Below are 18,368 nucleotides of genomic sequence, written 5' to 3'. Positions count from 1 at the left end.
TCATATTTTTGATCGTAGGTTTCTCTCCTTCAATCAGTTTCTTCAAGAAAGGTATATCGTTTACTCACTTTGTGAATTACATATTTTGACAATTATTAGTGGTGTAACTGGATCTTTGGGATCGTTAATCATGTGTATGTTTTATTAAATCTAAATATATGAATATTTAATTTTGTAAATGGTTTATAAAATAATAATTGATTATTATTTTAACTATCCGCTGCGTTAATCTGATTTAAAAGTACACACGATTTTCCAACAGTTATCGTGGATTTACTTTCAATAATTCGTTTATATATTTATTTGTAATAAGACATGTTGGTTGTATTTATTTGAATGTTCCTTCCTTGTTTCATGGTTAACTTTTGATCTTTCGGCACTAAAGACGTGTTTTAATAATAATAATCTTGTTTACATCAAAGTAGGTATGTTGCTTTCAACATCTTCAAGTAATGCATTTCAATTTGATAGTGTTTAATTTTTATTATTGTTATTATAAAATTTCTAACGACAGCTTGAGTGGTAAAGTCGGGTTTTCAGATGATTAGTGTCATCAAATAGTACTACAATATGTCGTGTCACTAAAATTTAATTAGCAAAATACGATTAACTGCAAACATAAAGATGGTTGGATCATATTATAATTAAATCAATACCCCACACAAGCCATTACTTTTCATGATATTTTTTTTTATTTTTTTTTTCCGAAAGCGCATTTTCTTCTTTTCCATCTACCATATTTATTTACTCCCATCGTCCCATCTACTTCCTAACAATAGTCCAGAAGGCTCTCACGATTTTTTGTTTATATTATTACAAATGGCTAGTAGGAGTGAGAGCGTATCTTTGACATTAAATTGAAAAATCTTGTATTCGTATCATCTCCAAGACGTAACCACTGAATTCTAAAATGCAACACCCTCTTCGTTTCTTTGTGTATTTGCAATTAGGGATGAGATCGGTACAGGTACCGTACCGTACAGTACTGTTGGTGCATAATTAGTCTCCGAGTTCATTATGATCATGTTAATAAGCTTAATCGTTTAATTTTCTCTGCTGGTATGCAACCGCACGGTTGCAGGATGCAACCGTACGGTTATACAGGCAACCGCACGGTTGCAAGGTGCAACCGCACGGTTCCAACGTGCTGTATAAATTTAAAGGGGATTTCGGGTTCATTGTTAGGGTTACGTATCCTAGCCTATCCTACACGTACAATCCGATTCCCTGGTGTTCTAGTATTCAATATAGTCGATCTTTAACATATCTAAGTCGATTTTATCATTAAGATCAAAGGTTTTCATTGAGTTTTGAGTATAAAACCCAATAACTAGATTTTCCGCACTAGTTATTGAATCTAAGATCGTTTAATCCTGTTTACACGATCCTACAAGTGGTATCAGAGCTTGTGTGATTGATTAAACGATTGGTTTTTGTCAAACTTTGTTAAGAAATTGTGTTTTTAGTGTTTTTGTCAAAAACCCTTTTGAATCATGACTTTTCAGTGTTAATTCGTGTTTTTGTTGAAGTAAATGTGTTAGTCTGGTCTAAAACTTTATTTTGGACGTCAAACATACACTGGTTTTTCTCAAGATTGAGTGCTAGATCGACCAAAATCTTAAACCCTAGTTTCTGTGCAGTCTTTCTGCCCAGATTTGACCAAGCATTCAACCGTACGGTTACACACTGTAACCGCATGGGTACTCCATCCGGATACCACAACCGTACGGATACGTCTTGCATCCGTGTAATCTCCATCCGATTAACTCACAACCGTATAACATCACGACCGTACGGATACACTCTGCATCCGTCCGGTTATACCCTTCACCCGTATAATCTTATCCAGTTACACTTTGCAACCGTGTCTATTGCAACCGTGCCACATCACTTGCATCCGAGTGTTGCAACCGTATAAACTTCTGCAACCGTACTGTGCAACCGTACGGTTACAATGCCAGACGTGTTTGAATATCCTGAAATGCAATCAGCTCTTGTCGGTGCTTCGTTGTCAGGTCTCCATCACTTGTTGAAGATAGAAAATGAGATTGGTAGCTCATATAGGGTACCTAGGCTGGAATCTTTGGATGATTTTGCAGAATGGAAGCCTAGGTTCTTGATTTTGCTAAACGGCATAGAGTCTAGGTTATATAATTTCTTAAAGGTTGAGTATGTTTTTCCGACTAAGGATCATGGGGAAACCAAGACACCCATGGAATTGTCTGCAACTGAGCGCGAGGATTATAATCTTGAGTGTAAAGCATATAGCCATCTTACTCAAGCATTGTCTAAAGAGATATTCCATCAATTTGAAACGCATTTGACAACCTATGCTTTATGGAATGCTCTAGAGAGTGGTAATGAAGGGACAGCTGAGTATAGAAAAACAAAAGGAAAGGTTCTGAAGAAAGAATGGAAGAATTTTGTTGTTCAACTCGATGAATCTCTAAAAGATGTTGTTGCTAGATATCGTCATTTGTTAACTGAACTCAAACGTGTTGATATTGTCTTTCCTACCAAGAAGCTAGTACAATGCTTTCGTGAGGGTTTACAGATTAAGTGGGATCCAATGATTGTTGAGATTGAGAAGTCCTATGCTATCATGGATAATTCGTTGAGTGCGTTTGTTACTAAGCTTCAGGCAAAGGAGCTAGAATTTCAAGAGAGATTGAAGAGGTTAGAGACTGTTCAGAATCCAGTGAAATATAAGGCTCCAGAAATAGGTTCATCTGAAGTGAAACACGCCCAGCCACAGATAGCTTTACTTCAAATACTGAGAAAATAACGTCAAGTTATGTCACTCCTACACCTCAAAGTGTTCTGTATCAGACAACTTCAACCAAGGGGGAAAGTACTGAGGTTTTGAGAACAGAGAATATTCGCTTGCGTACGATAAAAGGAGTTGAGGAGAATATGGCGTTAGTCTAGATGGTCGTAAATTCTTACAATGATTTGTTGCATGGGAGAATTGGTAATAGTCATTTGGAAAAGGAAGACTACGATCAGATAGACGAGAACGAGATAGAGAAAATGGATATTCTATGGGTTATGGGAAGTGTGATTCGCAGGGCGAAAAGATACATTGAAAAGACTGGGGAGAAACACTTGGGTGTGAGTAAGAACACCAAGTTTGGTTTTGACATGAACAAAGTAAGGTGTCATAACTGTCAAGAGTTGGGTCATTTCAAGTGAAACTGCACTAAACCAAAGCAGCAAGGATTTCATAACCCATTTCATAATCAGAAGCGTGAATCGAAGAATACTGTTATTGTTCCCATTATGGATGAATCATCGAAGGCTTTAGCAGTTACTTATGATGATGAGTCCTATGATTGGTCCTTCGATGTGACTGATGCTTATGATCGTCATGCTAATGTAGTTAGGATTCAGATGACTGAGGTAGAGGAAGCAAGAGAAAAGGTTGAGAGAGAAAAGATGGGTTACGTTGGAAGAGATAAACAATGCAAATGCTTAGGATGCAGAATGGAAGATAGGATTGACAGAGCATGGAATTGGGCAAATTACTTGCGTCGAGGGTATGTAAACAAGAGGGTGGAAGAGAAGTTTAAGTGGGCCATTAACAGTGATGGGGACATTTGGACAGACAGTGAGTCATCCTCTTCAGATGACGACTCAAAGAAATCTTGTGTGTATGTTGGTCAGTCTTCTGTGTGCAACTCAGCATCTATAAGGACGAAGACATTGAATGAGAAGGGGTTGGTTAATTTGGATCTTGGTTCAGATAGTTCGAGCTCAGAGTCGGAATCAGAATCCGAATCTGAGTCTGGTGAAGTCAAAAAGGAAGCTCCGCATCTCTATGCGTTCATGGCAAACTCTTCAAATAACTCTAAGGTAACGCCTGAAACTAATCCGGTTTGTAAAAATTGTGTTAGCTTAGACTTGCAATTGCATGAACTTAGGGAGTCTGTTAAAACATGCAATAGATGTGTAGCTCTAGAGGATCAGGTCAAAAGGTTGTCTGATATTTGCCTAAACTGCAATAATTGTGTTGCTTTAAATCAAGAAACAGATGATCTTAAAAAGGATTATCAAGTTCTTAAGAAGCAATATGAGGATAATCTGTATCTTAAGAATAGAGAAAAAGAGTTTAGGGACATAATTAAGATATCAGTCGATCAGGTGACCGATTTGAAGTCGAATGTGTTGTTAAATACTCAGACCATAATGAGGCAGATTAAGGAGATATATGAGCTTAAGAGAGAAAAAGAATCCTTTAAGATCAGTTTTGAAACTGAAAAGGAAAAGGCCTATATTTACAAGAGATCTGCGTTTGTCGTAGAGTATTGTCAGAATGTTGGAGGAAAAGAAACTAGTGGTGATTATAAACAGTGTCCTCCTCCATTTGAGCAAGACTATAGTTTCCCACCTTCGGAGAAACAGTTCGGGGAAAATTATGTTCCCATTCAACCGATCGAACAAGATATGGGTAATGGGATAGGTATATCTGGGACTCATAGTGCAGGAGTAGAAAAGACTGAAAATGTAGAAAAACCTAACCCTGAAAATGTTAAAATTCTGAAAAACCCGGCAAATCAGAGACCAATAAAGATTAGGAACCGATCGCCAATTAAATTTGTTAAAGGTCCTAGCTTTGAGGAGGAGGATTTCTTGAAACCTGCTGGAAATTTGCAATCAAAGTATTTTCCTCCACCAAAATGGTCTCCTGATAGAACTCCTGAGCGATTTCCTATAGACAGGAGATCCCACCCAGATATTTTAGAAATAGATCTCCACCTGCTCCTAGACCTAGTTTCAATTACTATTTTAGGGATGATAAAATTGAAACTGTGCGTACATGTTTGCATTGCAGGTTGGGAGGTCATAGGGCGGTTCATTGTTCTAAACGATTTGTAGCACCCAGAAGGAGGATTGAGTTGAGTCCTCCTAAAAGGTTTCAAAAATTCCGTTCAGCTTCTCCTCCTAAGAATCAGATGTCGTCTAGACCTAACTCTCATGGGTCAAGTCAACATGTGATTTATGAGAATCAATCCACGATTGAAAACAGTAAAAGGGTTAAACAGGATAATGTTTATTTTAAGAAACTCTTACATAAGAACCAAATGTGGGTGACAAAGGAGGGTTCTAATGGGGCTAGTGGTTCGGGCACCACTTTCAGGGAAAATAAAATGACTGTTAATGTAAATGGGAAACCCATTGCTGAAAAGGCATGGGTATCCCCCTCAAACTAATCATTTTTCTTTTTATTTGTGCAGGTCACCTACAGTAAAAAAAAAAACACTTGGATTGTTGATAGTGGGGCGTCCAGGCACATTACAGGAAACATGTCTCTGTTGAATGATGTTAAATATGTTAAGGGTGGACCTGTTTCTTTTGCTGGTGATCAAGGAGGGTTTATAACTGCTCAAGGGATGATTTTAAATTCTTCGATCAGTTTTGACAAAGTGAGCTATGTAAAGAAAATGTCAAATAACCTGCAGTCTGTCTCTCAAGTGTGTGACAAGAGGCACAAAGTTTTATTTGATGAACTGTAGTGTTATATCATGAGAAAATATTATAAAGTACCAGATGATATGATTCTTATGACGGCACCTAGATGTCAAGACTTGTACATTCTGGATATGTCAAAGGCTTATGTGAACGCATCTACAGGACATCAGGCTTTTGTTTCCAGAGCTTCTGAGCAAGAGTCAATGTTATGGCATAAGAGGATGGGTCACTTGAGTTTCAGGAAAATGGACCATTTAGTTCACAATTGTTTAGTCGAAGGGGTAAATGTTAAAGGGTTTCAGGCTCCTGATGGTTGCGTGCCGTGTAAGAAGGGGAAGCAAGCTAAGAAACAACATAAGGCTAAGAAACATCATTCCATTGATACTCCTCTTGAGATGCTTCATATGGACCTCTTCGGTCCAGTTAACAAGAAGAGTATTACTGGGCACTCCTATTGCTTAGTGGTTACTGATGAATACTCACGGTTTACGTGGGGTTGTGATGCTGAAAATTAAAGCTGATACTTTCGAACAAATCAAGTTGCTGATCACGAGGCTTGAAACGTTGTACAAATTGAGGGTTCGTAGGATTCAGACAGATAATGGGACATAGTTTAAAAATAAGAAAATGGAAGAGTATTGTAATGAAAGAGGAATTAAACAACAATTCAGTTCACCTTATACTCCGTAGATGAATGGTGTTGCTAAAAGAAAGAATCGTACTCTAATTGAGACTGCTAGGACCATGCTGGCTGACTCAGAATTACCAGTTACCTTTTGGAGTGAGGCAGTTTTGAATACGTGCTATACGATGAATAGAGTGCTTGTTGTGAAACGTCATGGCAAGACATGTTATGAGCTGCTTCTAAAAAGAAAACCTCACATTAAACATTTTGAACCGTTTGGTTCTCTTTGAACTATAATGGTTAGAGATTCAAGTGGGAAATTCAATCCGAAAGCTATTACAGGTAGGTTCTTAGGTTATGGGAATGCGTCCAAACGAGTTTACAATTTGGAATCACGGTGTGTTGAAGAATGTACTGAAATTGATGTTCAAAGACATGCAGCAATTCCATCCGAAAAAGGGTACACGTGGCAGTTTGATTATGATAAGTTGTTTGATTCATTCAAGCTTCCAGAGGATGACTCAGATGATGAAGAGATAGCTGCACAAATGATGTATAACATGCGCATCTCTGCTGAACGTATGTCTGATGTGCGTACGTAATCTCAAGTGCCTAAAATAACAGATAACACAGCACCAATGACAGGGACTAATGATGATGACTCGGACTCAGGGGCTTCAGTTCCAGCATTAGAGGAATATAATCAACCTTACAGTCTGAGGGGGATGAAGTTTATCTGGATGAAGTATATGAGGACTTGGTAGAGGAAGAACTGAATAGAACTGTGTTGGAAGAACCACTTCAAGATGAGGAACTCACACAAACAGTTACTGTGGATCCTTTACAAACTAATACAGATGACATCATTGAAACCAACGGACTAAGATGGTCAGGCAGATCGGTTTCTCTCCCTAAACGTTTTGATGATTATGTAATTAACCCTGCAGGTGTTTCAGGTGCTAATACATGTGAATCTTCTGCTTCGGATGAACATGTAACACCCTCTGCAAATGTTGTTATTGCTTTTTATACTGAATTGAATCTGACCGGAAGAATCTTCAGGAATGCGTACTGTGCTTTTGTATCACAAATCGAACCGAAAGACGTCAAAGATGCTTTGCAGTATGATGAGTGGGTTTCAGCCATGCAGGAAGAACTTCAACAGTTTAATCACTTGGGTGTTTGGAGATTGGTAATACCACCTACATGTTGTAAGCCGTATGGCCTAAAGTGGGTATTGAAAAATAAGACAGATGATCAGGGTATCGTGATCCGGAATAAAGCAAGATTGGTTATTCGAGGTTATCAACAAATTCTAGAAGTTGATTATGACGAGGTATATGCTTCGGTTGCCAGACTTGAGGCGATACGGATGTTTTTAGCATTTGCTTCGTGAAAAGGTTTTAAAGTGTTTCAGATGGATGTTAAGAGTGCGTTTCTATATGGTACTCTCTAATAAACTGTGTATGTAACTCAGCCACCGAGCTTTGTTGATCCACATCATCCAGAGAAGGTGTATCTCTTAGAAAAGGCGCTTTATGGTCTTCACCAAGCCCCGAGAGCTTGGTATGCTACTCTATCAAACTATATGATAGAGAATGGTTTTAGATGAGGGGTCATCGATCAGACTCTTTTTATTAGGGAAAGGGGGGACGACATTATGTTAGTACAAGTATATGTGGACAATATCATCTTTGGGTCAACTAATCAGAAAATGGTTGATGAGTTTCAGGATGTAATGCAAAAACGGTTTAAGATGAGTTCACTAGGGGCCATTAATTTCTTCTTAGAGTTGCAGGTTGATCAAACTGAAAAGGGCATTTTCTACATCAATCAAAGTATGTAGCTGACATCTTGAGCCGGTTCAAGATGGAAGATGAATGAACTGCCAAGAATCCTCTGTCAGTGAATCACGGGATTACACCAGAAAATACAGGGCCGAAAGTCAATCCGACTCTTTACAGGGCTATTATTGGTTCCTTAATGTATCTTACAGCATCTTGCCCAGATATCATGTTCGCTACTTGTTTGTGTGCTCGGTATCAGGCACAACCGAATGTGAATCATATGTTAGCAGCAAAGAAGATCATGCGTTATCTAAAGGGAACTCCAAGTTTGGGCTTATGGTATCCTAGAAAGGATGGGTTCGATCTAACGGCTTTTAGTGATTCTGATTATGGGGGTTGTAAGAGAGATTTCAAATCAACCTCGGGAGGTTGTCAGTTTCTAGGTAGCAGGTTGATAAGTTGGCAGTGTAAGAAAAAAACGGCAGTCGCACAATCGACGTATGAGGCTGAATATATTGCAGCGGCAAGTTGACCTTCTCAAGTTGTCTGGATTCAACAACAACTTCGGGACTACGGTTTGCAAATTTCTAACACTCCTATATATGTTGATAATATTGCTGTTATTGCTATTACTAAGAATCCTGTTAATCATTCTAAGACCAAACACGTAGGGTGTAGTGACCCGAACTTTTCCATGTTTATATATATTAAATGAAATTGATATTTACATGATTAAGTGTTTTCAACATGTTAAGCAATCAAATTTATTAAGACTTGATTAATTGGAATAGGTTTCATATAGACAAATGACCACCCAAGTTGACCGGTGATTCACGAACGTTAAAACTTGTATAAACTATACGATGACATATAAATGGTTATATATATAGTTAAACATGATTTTATTATAAGTATGTATCTCATTAGGTATTTTAACAATGAGTTATATACATAAAAATGAGACTATTAAATTAAGAAACTCGAAAACGATATATATAACGATTATCGTTATAACGTCTTACTAAGTACATATGAATCATATTAAGATATTGATACACTTAGTTAATTATGTTAAATGATAAGTAAATATATCATTAAGTGTATTAACAATGAACTACATATGTAAAAATAAGACTACTAACTTAATGATTTTGAAACGAGACATATATGTAACGATTATCGTTGTAACGACATTTAATGTATATAGATCATATTAAGAGATATTCGTACATCATAATATCATGATAATATAATAATTTAAAATCTCATTTGATATTATAAACATTAGGTTAACAACATTTAACAAGATCGTTAACCTAAAGGTTTCAAAACAACATTTACATATAACGACTAACGATGACTTAACGACTTAGTTAAAATGTATATACATGTAGTGTTTTAATATGTATTCATACACTTTTGAAAGACTTCAAGACACTTATCAAAATACTTATACTTAACAAAAATGCTTACAATTACATCCTCGTTCAGTTTCATCAACAAATCTACTCGTATGCACCCGTATTCATACTCGTACAATACACAGCTTTTAGATGTATGTACTATTGGTATATACACTCCAATGATCTTCTCTTAGCAGCCCATGTGAGTCACCTAACACATGTGGGAACCATCATTTGGCAACTAGCATGAAATATCTCATAAAATTACAAAAATATGAGTAATCATTCATGACTTATTTACATGAAAATAAAATTACATATCCTTTATATCTAATCCATACACCAATGACTAAAAACACCTACAAACACTTTCATTCTTCAATTTTCTTCATCTAATTGATCTCTCTCAAGTTCTATCTTCAAGTTCTAAGTGTTCTTCATAAATTCCAAAAGTTCTAGTTTCATAAAATCAAGAATACTTCCAAGATTGCAAGTTTACTTCCAAGTTTTCTAAATCCATTCCAAGTAATCATCCAAGATCAAGAAAGCTTTATTACTTACAGTAGGTTATCTTTCTAATACAAGGTAATAATCATATTCAAACTTTAATTCAATTTCTATAACTATAACAATCTTATTTCGAGTGGAAATATTACTTGAAATTGTTTTCGTGTCATGATTCTGCTTCAAGAACTTTCAAGCCATCCAAGGATCCTTTGAAGATAGATCCATTTTTCTAATTTCCAGTAGGTTTATCCAAGGAACTTGAGGTAGTAATGATGTTCATAACACTATTCGATTCATACATAAAAATCCGTCTTATTCAACGTTATAAACTTGTAATCACTAGAACATAGTTTAGTTAATTCTAAACTTGTTCGCAAATAAAGTTAATCCTTCTAACTAGACTTTTAAAATCAACTAAACACATGTTCTATATCTATATGATATGCTAACTTAATGATTTAAAACCCGGAAACACGATAAACACCATAAAACTGGATATACGCCGTCGTAGTAAAACCGGGGGCTGTTTTGGTTGGGATAATTAAAAGCTAAGAAGAACTTTGATTTAAAAGATATACTTCTGGAAAAATGATTTTTCTTATGAACATGAAACTATATCCAAAAATCATGGTTAAACTCAAAATGAAAGTATATTTTTCAAAATGGTCATCAAGATGTCGTTCTTTCGACGGAAATGACTACCTCTTTCAAAAACGACTCATAACTTGTATTTCTAACTATAAACTTATACCTTTTCTATTTATATTCATAAATTTAAGTTCAATACGAAACCGTGTCCACTGGAATCACTGAAAACGGATTAGAAACAAAGAAATGGCGAGTAAAACAAGATTGATAAAAACTACTCATTTTACCTACGTGAAAGTTAGTAATAAATCTATTCCAACCATAACCTAATCAACTTATATTGTATATTATGTAATCTTGAGATACCATAGACACGTATACAATGTTTCAACCTATCATGTCGACCCATCTATATATATATATATATATTGTGGAACAACCATAGACACTCTATATGTGAATGTTGGAGTTAGCTATACAGGGTTGAGGTTGATTCCAAAATATATATATAGTTTGAGTTGTGATCAATACTGAGATACGTATACACTGGGTCGTGGATTGATTCAAGAAAATATTTATCGATTTATTTCTGTACATCTAACTGTGGACAACTAGTTGTAGGTTACTAACGAGGACAGCTGACTTAATAAACTTAAAACATCAAAATGTATTAAAAGTATTGTAAATATATTTTGAACATACTTTGATATATATGTATATATTGTTATAGGTTCGTGAATCAACCAGTGGCCAAGTCTTACTTCCCGACGAAGTACAAATCTGTGGAAGTGAGTTATAGTCCCACTTTTAAAATCTAATATTTTTGGGATGAGAATACATGCAAGTTTTATAAATGATTTACAAAATAGACACAAGTACGTGAAACTACATTCTATGGTTGAATTATCGAAATTGAATATGCCCCTTTTTATTAAGTCTGGTAATCTAAGAATTAGGGAACAGACACCCTAATTGACGCGAATCCTAAAGATATATCTATTGGGCCTAACAAACCCCATCCAAAGTATCGGATGCTTTAGTACTTCGAAATTTATATCATATCCGAAGGGTGTCCCGGAATGATGGGGATATTCTGTAGTGACCCGAACTTTTCCATGTTTATATATATTAATTGAGATGGATATTTACATGATTAAATGTTTCCAACATGTTAAGCAATCAAACTTGTTAAGACTTGATTAATTGAAATATGTTTCATATAGACAATTGACCACCCAAGTTGACCGGTGATTCACGAACGTTAAAACTTGCAAAAACTATATGATGACATATATATGGATAAATATATAGTTAACATGATACTATGATAAGTAAACATATCATTAAGTATATTAACAATGAACTACATATGTAAAAACAAGACTACTAACTTAATAATTTTTAAACGAGACATATATGTAACGATTATCGTTGTAAAGACATTTAATGTATATATATCATATTAAGAGATATTCATACATGATAATATCATGATAATATAATAATTTAAAATCTCATTTGATATTATAAACATTGGGTTAACAACATTTAACAAGATCGTTAACCTAAAAGTTTCAAAACAACACTTACATGTAACGACTAACGATGACTTAACGACTCAGTTAAAATGTATATACATGTAGTGTTTTAATATGTATTTATACACTTTTGAAAGACTTCAATACATTTATCAAAATACTTCTACTTAACAAAAATGCTTACAATTACATCCTCGTTCAGTTTCATCAACAATTCTACTCGTATGCACCCGTATTCGTACTCGTACAATACACAGCTTTTAGATGTATGTACTATTGGTATATACACTCCAATGATCAGCTCTTAGCAGCCCAAGTGAGTCACCTAACACATGTGGGAACCATCATTTGGCAACTAGCATGAAATATCTCATAAAATTACAAAAATATGAGTAATCATTCATGACTTATTTACATGAAAACAAAATAACATATCCTTTATATCTAATCCATACACCAACGACCAAAAACACCTACAAACACTTTCATTCTTCAATTTTCTTCATCTAATTGATCTCTCTCAAGTTCTATCTTCAAGTTCTAAGTGTTCTTCATAAATTCCAAAAGTTCTAGTTTCATAAAATCAAGAATACTTTCAAGTTTGCTAGCTCACTTCCAATCTTGTAAGGTGATCATCCAACCTCAAGAAATCTTTGTTTCTTACAGTAGGTTATCATTCTAATACAAGGTAATAATCATATTCAAACTTTGGTTCAATTTCTATAACTATAACAATCTTATTTTAAGTGACGATCTTACTTGAACTTGTTTTCGTGTCATGATTCTGCTTCAAGAACTTCGAGCCATCCAAGGATCCATTGAAGCTAGATCCATTTTTCTCTTTTCCAGTAGGTTTATCCAAGGAACTTAAGGTAGTAATGATGTTCATAACATCATTCGATTCATACATATAAAGCTATCTTATTCGAAGGTTTAAACTTGTAATCACTAGAACATAGTTTAGTTAATTCTAAACTTGTTCGCAAACAAAAGTTAATCCTTCTAACTTGACTTTTAAAATAAATTAAACACATGTTCTATATCTATATGATATGCTAACTTAATGATTTAAAACCTGGAAACACGAAAAACACCGTAAAACCGGATTTACGCCGTCGTAGTAACACCGAGGGCTGTTTTGGGTTAGTTAATTAAAAACTATGATAAACTTTGATTTAAAAGTTGTTATTATGAGAAAATGATTTTTATTATGAACATGAAACTATATCCAAAAATTATGGTTAAACTCAAAGTGGAAGTATGTTTTCTAAAATGGTCATCTAGACGTCGTTCTTTCGACTGAAATGACCACCTTTACAAAAATGACTTGTAACTTATTTTTCCGACTATACAACTATACTTTTTCTGTTTAGATTCATAAAATAGAGTTCAATATGAAACCATAGCAATTTGATTCACTCAAAACGGATTTAAAATGAAGAAGTTATGGGTAAAACAAGATTGGATAATTTTTCTCATTTTAGCTACGTGAAAATTTGTAACAAATATATTCCAACCATAACTTAATCAACTTGTATTGTATATTATGTAATCTTGAGATACCATAGACACGTATACAATGTTTCGACCTATCATGTCGACACATCTATATATATTTCGGAACAACCATAGACACTCTATATGTGAATGTTGGAGTTAGCTATACAGGATTGAGGTTGATTCCAAAATATGTATAGTTTGAGTTGTGATCAATACTGAGATACGTATACACTGGGTCGTGGATTGATTCAAGATAATATTTATCGATTTATTTCTGTATATCTAACTGTGGACAACTAGTTATAGGTTACTAACGAGGACAGCTGACTTAATAAACTTAAAACATCAAAATATATTAAAAGTGTTGTAAATATATTTTGAACATACTTTGATATATATGTATATATTGTTATAGGTTCGTGAATCAACCAGTGGCCAAGTCTTACTTCCCGACGAAGTAAAAATCTGTGAAAGTGAGTTATAGTCCCACTTTTAAAATCTAATATTTTTGGGATGAGAATACATGCAGGTTTTATAAATGATTTACAAAATAGACACAAGTACGTGAAACTACATTCTATGGTTGAATTATCGAAATCGAATATGCCCCTTTTTATTAAGTCTGGTAATCTAAGAATTAGGGAACAGACACCCTAATTGACGCGAATCCTAAAGATAGATCTATTGGGCCTAACAAACCCCATCCAAAGTACCGGATGCTTTAGTACTTCGAAATTTATATCATATCCGAAGGGTGTCCCGGAATGATGGGGATATTCTTATATATATGCATCTTGTTAATGTCGGTTACCAGGTGTTCACCATATGAATGATTTTTATCTCTATGTATGGGATGTGTATTGAAATATGAAATCTTGTGGTCTATTGTTACGATTTGATATATATAGGTTAAACCTATAACTCACCAACATTTTTGTTGACGTTTTAAGCATGTTTATTCTCAGGTGATTATTAAGAGCTTCCGCTGTCGCATACTTAAATAAGGACAAGATTTGGAGTCCATGCTTGTATGATATTGTGTAAAAACTGCATTCAAGAAACTTATTTTGTTGTAACATATTTGTATTGTAAACCATTATGTAATGGTCGTGTGTAAACAGGATATTTTAGATTATCATTATTTGATAATCTACGTAAAGCTTTTTAAACCTTTATTGATGAAATAAAGGTTATGGTTTGTTTAAAAATGAATGCAGTCTTTGAAAAACGTCTCATATAGAGGTCAAAACCTCGCAACGAAATCAATTAATATGGAACGTTTTTAATCAATAAGAACGGGACATTTCAGTTGGTATCCGAGCGTTGGTCTTAGAGAACCAGAATTTTGCATTAGTGTGTCTTATCGAGTTTGTTAGGATGCATTAGTGAGTCTGGACTTCGACCGTGTTTACTTGAAAAATGATTGCTTAACAAATTTTGTTGGAAACTATATATTTTTAACATGTGAATATTATGTGATATATTAATCTCTTAACGCGTTTGATATTATGTGATAGATGTCTACCTCTAGAACAAGTCCCATTGACTCACCTAATAATAATGAAGAGTCAAATGTAAATTGGAATGATTCGTGGACTGATTCACAAGTTCCCGAAGAGGAACCGGAAGAAGAGTCAGAACCGGAAGAAGAATCGGAACCGGAAGAAGAATCGGAACCGGATGAAGAAATAGAACCGGTGGGGGAAATAATAAAACGGTTAAGTAAAAGAAAATCCTCAACCAACCGACCAAGGTTAATTATGGTCAATGGTGTTTCCGCCAAGGAAGCAAAATATTGGGAGGATTACCAATTCTCCGATGAATCGGATTCCGACGAGAATTCCGATGATGTTATAGAAATTACCCCAACTGAATTTAAAAAGGCAAAAGAAAATAATAAGGGAAAGAGCATAAAAATAGAGAAATCTAATTCCAACCCCGATGAACTTTATATGTATCGTCAACCCCCGAAGTCCTTAAGTTGTAACAATGACCCGGGAACCTCTAAACCACCAGGTTTTTCTAAACCAATGTGGAAAATTACGGCTCGTATTAGGGGAACATCATATATCCCTAGAAACTTAGCAAAACGAACCAAAACCGAAGAAGAAGAAACGAGCGAGTCGGAATAAGATAGTTGTATTCGTGTGGTGTAATATATGTAATATAGTGTGCTTATGCTTTATGACATATGTAAAAATTGCTTGTATTAATAAGTATTTTTTTTTATGAATCTAACTCTTGTCTATTTTACAGTTTAAAAACACAAAATGGATAGACAACCCAATATTTTAAGAGACCTACCCGGAGACATGATTGATGAAATCTTGTCTAGAGTCGGTCAGAATTCCTCGGCACAACTATTTAAGGCGAGATCAGTTTGTAAGACATTCGAAGAACGTTCCAAGAATGTCTTGGTTTATAAGAGACTTTCGTTTGAAAGATGGGGGATATCACATTGGGAAACCCATAAGTTACGATGTGTTTACTTTGACGCATATATTGCGGGGAACCCAAATGCTATTTTACAGAACGGGTTAAGAAATTATTTTGACTCAATATATCCGAATATTGGACTTCGTGATTTAGAAAAAGCGGCTAACATGCAACATAAAGAAGCATGTTATGCTTACGGATTAGTAATGTTCGCTTCTCACCAAAGTGAGAACAAGAACATCGGGCTACAACTATTAAACAAAATGTTTCCACAAGTGACGGAGTCGGTAATTAGGGTAAGAAATGAGGTTTTTAGATTGTTACGGGACTGTTGGACATTACGTAACCCTCGTCCCTTTGATGACGTTACAACACGCCGTCTTATCAACGGCCATAACGGTTATGTTGCACAAGACCAAGGATGGGAAGTAGTCCTAGTAAAACCAGAATGCATGACTTGTTTCTGGACGTATGAATTACGTGTCTTTATTGCCTTTGCTGAACGACTTGTGTACTAGCTAGAATTATCTTCACAACTATCTTGTATCAAAGTTATTGTGTGCTATATTTCATGCTTTATGTAAAATAAGCGGTATTGTAAGTTTGTAAAATATTGTATAAAAGTTTGAACGCGAAATATTATTATAATCAGTTTTTCATATAGAATTGTAGTAGTTGAATTGTATATTAGCTACTAAGTATGAACTTAACGGGTAGGTACTACCCGAATTTAAACTTATAAAACGCTAATATGAAGAAAAAGCTTTTATAAATGAGTTCATATTATGCTACGAAATACTATTAACTACTCTTAATATTCTGTATGATTAACTTGTTCCATTTGACTATTTTGAAGGAAATGGCACCGACTACTCGACACACAGTGAATATGAATGAAGAGGAATTCCGTACTTTTCTAGCTTCAAACATATCCGCAGTACAGGCTACGCTACATACCAACAATAACCTTGGATCTAGCAGTACAGGAAATCGTGTAGGATGCACCTACAAAGAATTCACTGCCTGCAAACCTTTGGAATTTGATGGAACCGAAGGACCGATCGGATTGAAACGGTGGACCGAGAAGGTCGAATCGGTGTTTGCCATAAGTAAGTGTACTGAAGAGGACAAAGTGAAGTACGCTACGCATACCTTCACAGGTTCTGCGTTAACATGGTGGAATACCTATCTAGAGCAAGTGGGACAAGACGATGCGTACGCACTACCGTGGTCAGCATTCAAGCACTTGATGAACGAGAAGTACCGTCCCAGAACCGAGGTCAATAAGCTCAAGACAGAACTTAGAGGGTTACGAACCCAAGGATTTGATATTACCACGTATGAAAGACGATTCACAGAATTGTGCCTATTGTGTCCGGGAGCATTCGAAGATGAGGAAGAGAAGATCGACGCGTTTGTGAAAGGATTACCGGAAAGAATCCAAGAAGATATAAGTTCACACGAGCCCGCCTCCATACAACAGGCATGTAGAATGGCTCACAAACTAGTGAACTAGATTGAAGAAAGAATTAAAGAACAGACTGCTGAAGAGGCCAATGTGAAGCAAGTCAAAAGAAAGTGGGAGGAAAATGGTGATAAGAATCACCAATACAACAACAACAGCAATCGCAACAATTATCCCAACAATCGCAACATCAATCGCAACTACAACAACCGGCCCAACAACAACAACAACAACAACAACAACAGCAACTACAACAATCATCCCAACAACAATAATAACCGCAACAACAACAAAATCAGAAGCAGCTATGCCAAAGGTGTGAAAAGTATCACTCGGGGTTCTGCACCAAATTTTGCAACAAGTGTAAAAGAAATGGTCATAGTGCGGTGAAGTGTGAGGTCTACGGACCAGGGGTTAATAGAACGAAAGGAACAAATGGTGTCGGAACGAGTAATGGCGGAGCAAGTAGTGTCGGAGCAAGCTATGCCAATGTAGTTTGTTATAAATGTGGAAAACCGGGCCACATTATTAGAAATTGCCCGAACCAGGAGAACACGAATGGACAAGGCCGCGAAAGAGTTTTCAATATTAATGCGGCAGAGGCACAGGAAGACCCGGAGCTTGTTACGGGTACGTTTCTTATTGATAATAAATCTGCTTACGTTTTATTTGATTCGGGTGCGGATAGAAGCTATATGAGTAGAGATTTTTGTGCTAAATTAAGTTGCCCATTGACGCCTTTGGATAGTAAATTTTTACTCGAATTAGCAAATGGTAAATTAATTTCAGCAGATAATATATGTCGGAATCGAGAAATTAAACTGGTTAGCGAAACATTTAAGATTGATTTAATACCAGTAGAGTTAGGCAGTTTTGATGTGATAATCGGTATGGACTGGTTGAAAGAAGTGAAAGCAGAGATCGTTTGTTACAAAAATGCAATTCGCATTATACGAGAAAAAGGAAAACCCTTAATGGTGTACGGAGAAAAGGGCAACACGAAGCTACATCTTATTAGTAATTTGAAGGCACAAAAACTAATAAGAAAAG

The sequence above is a fragment of the Rutidosis leptorrhynchoides genome, chromosome 9 (genome assembly GCF_046630445.1).
Source record: "Rutidosis leptorrhynchoides isolate AG116_Rl617_1_P2 chromosome 9, CSIRO_AGI_Rlap_v1, whole genome shotgun sequence".
NCBI classification, from domain to species: domain Eukaryota; kingdom Viridiplantae; phylum Streptophyta; class Magnoliopsida; order Asterales; family Asteraceae; genus Rutidosis; species Rutidosis leptorrhynchoides.
Note: the sequence above shows the minus strand (reverse complement) of the source record.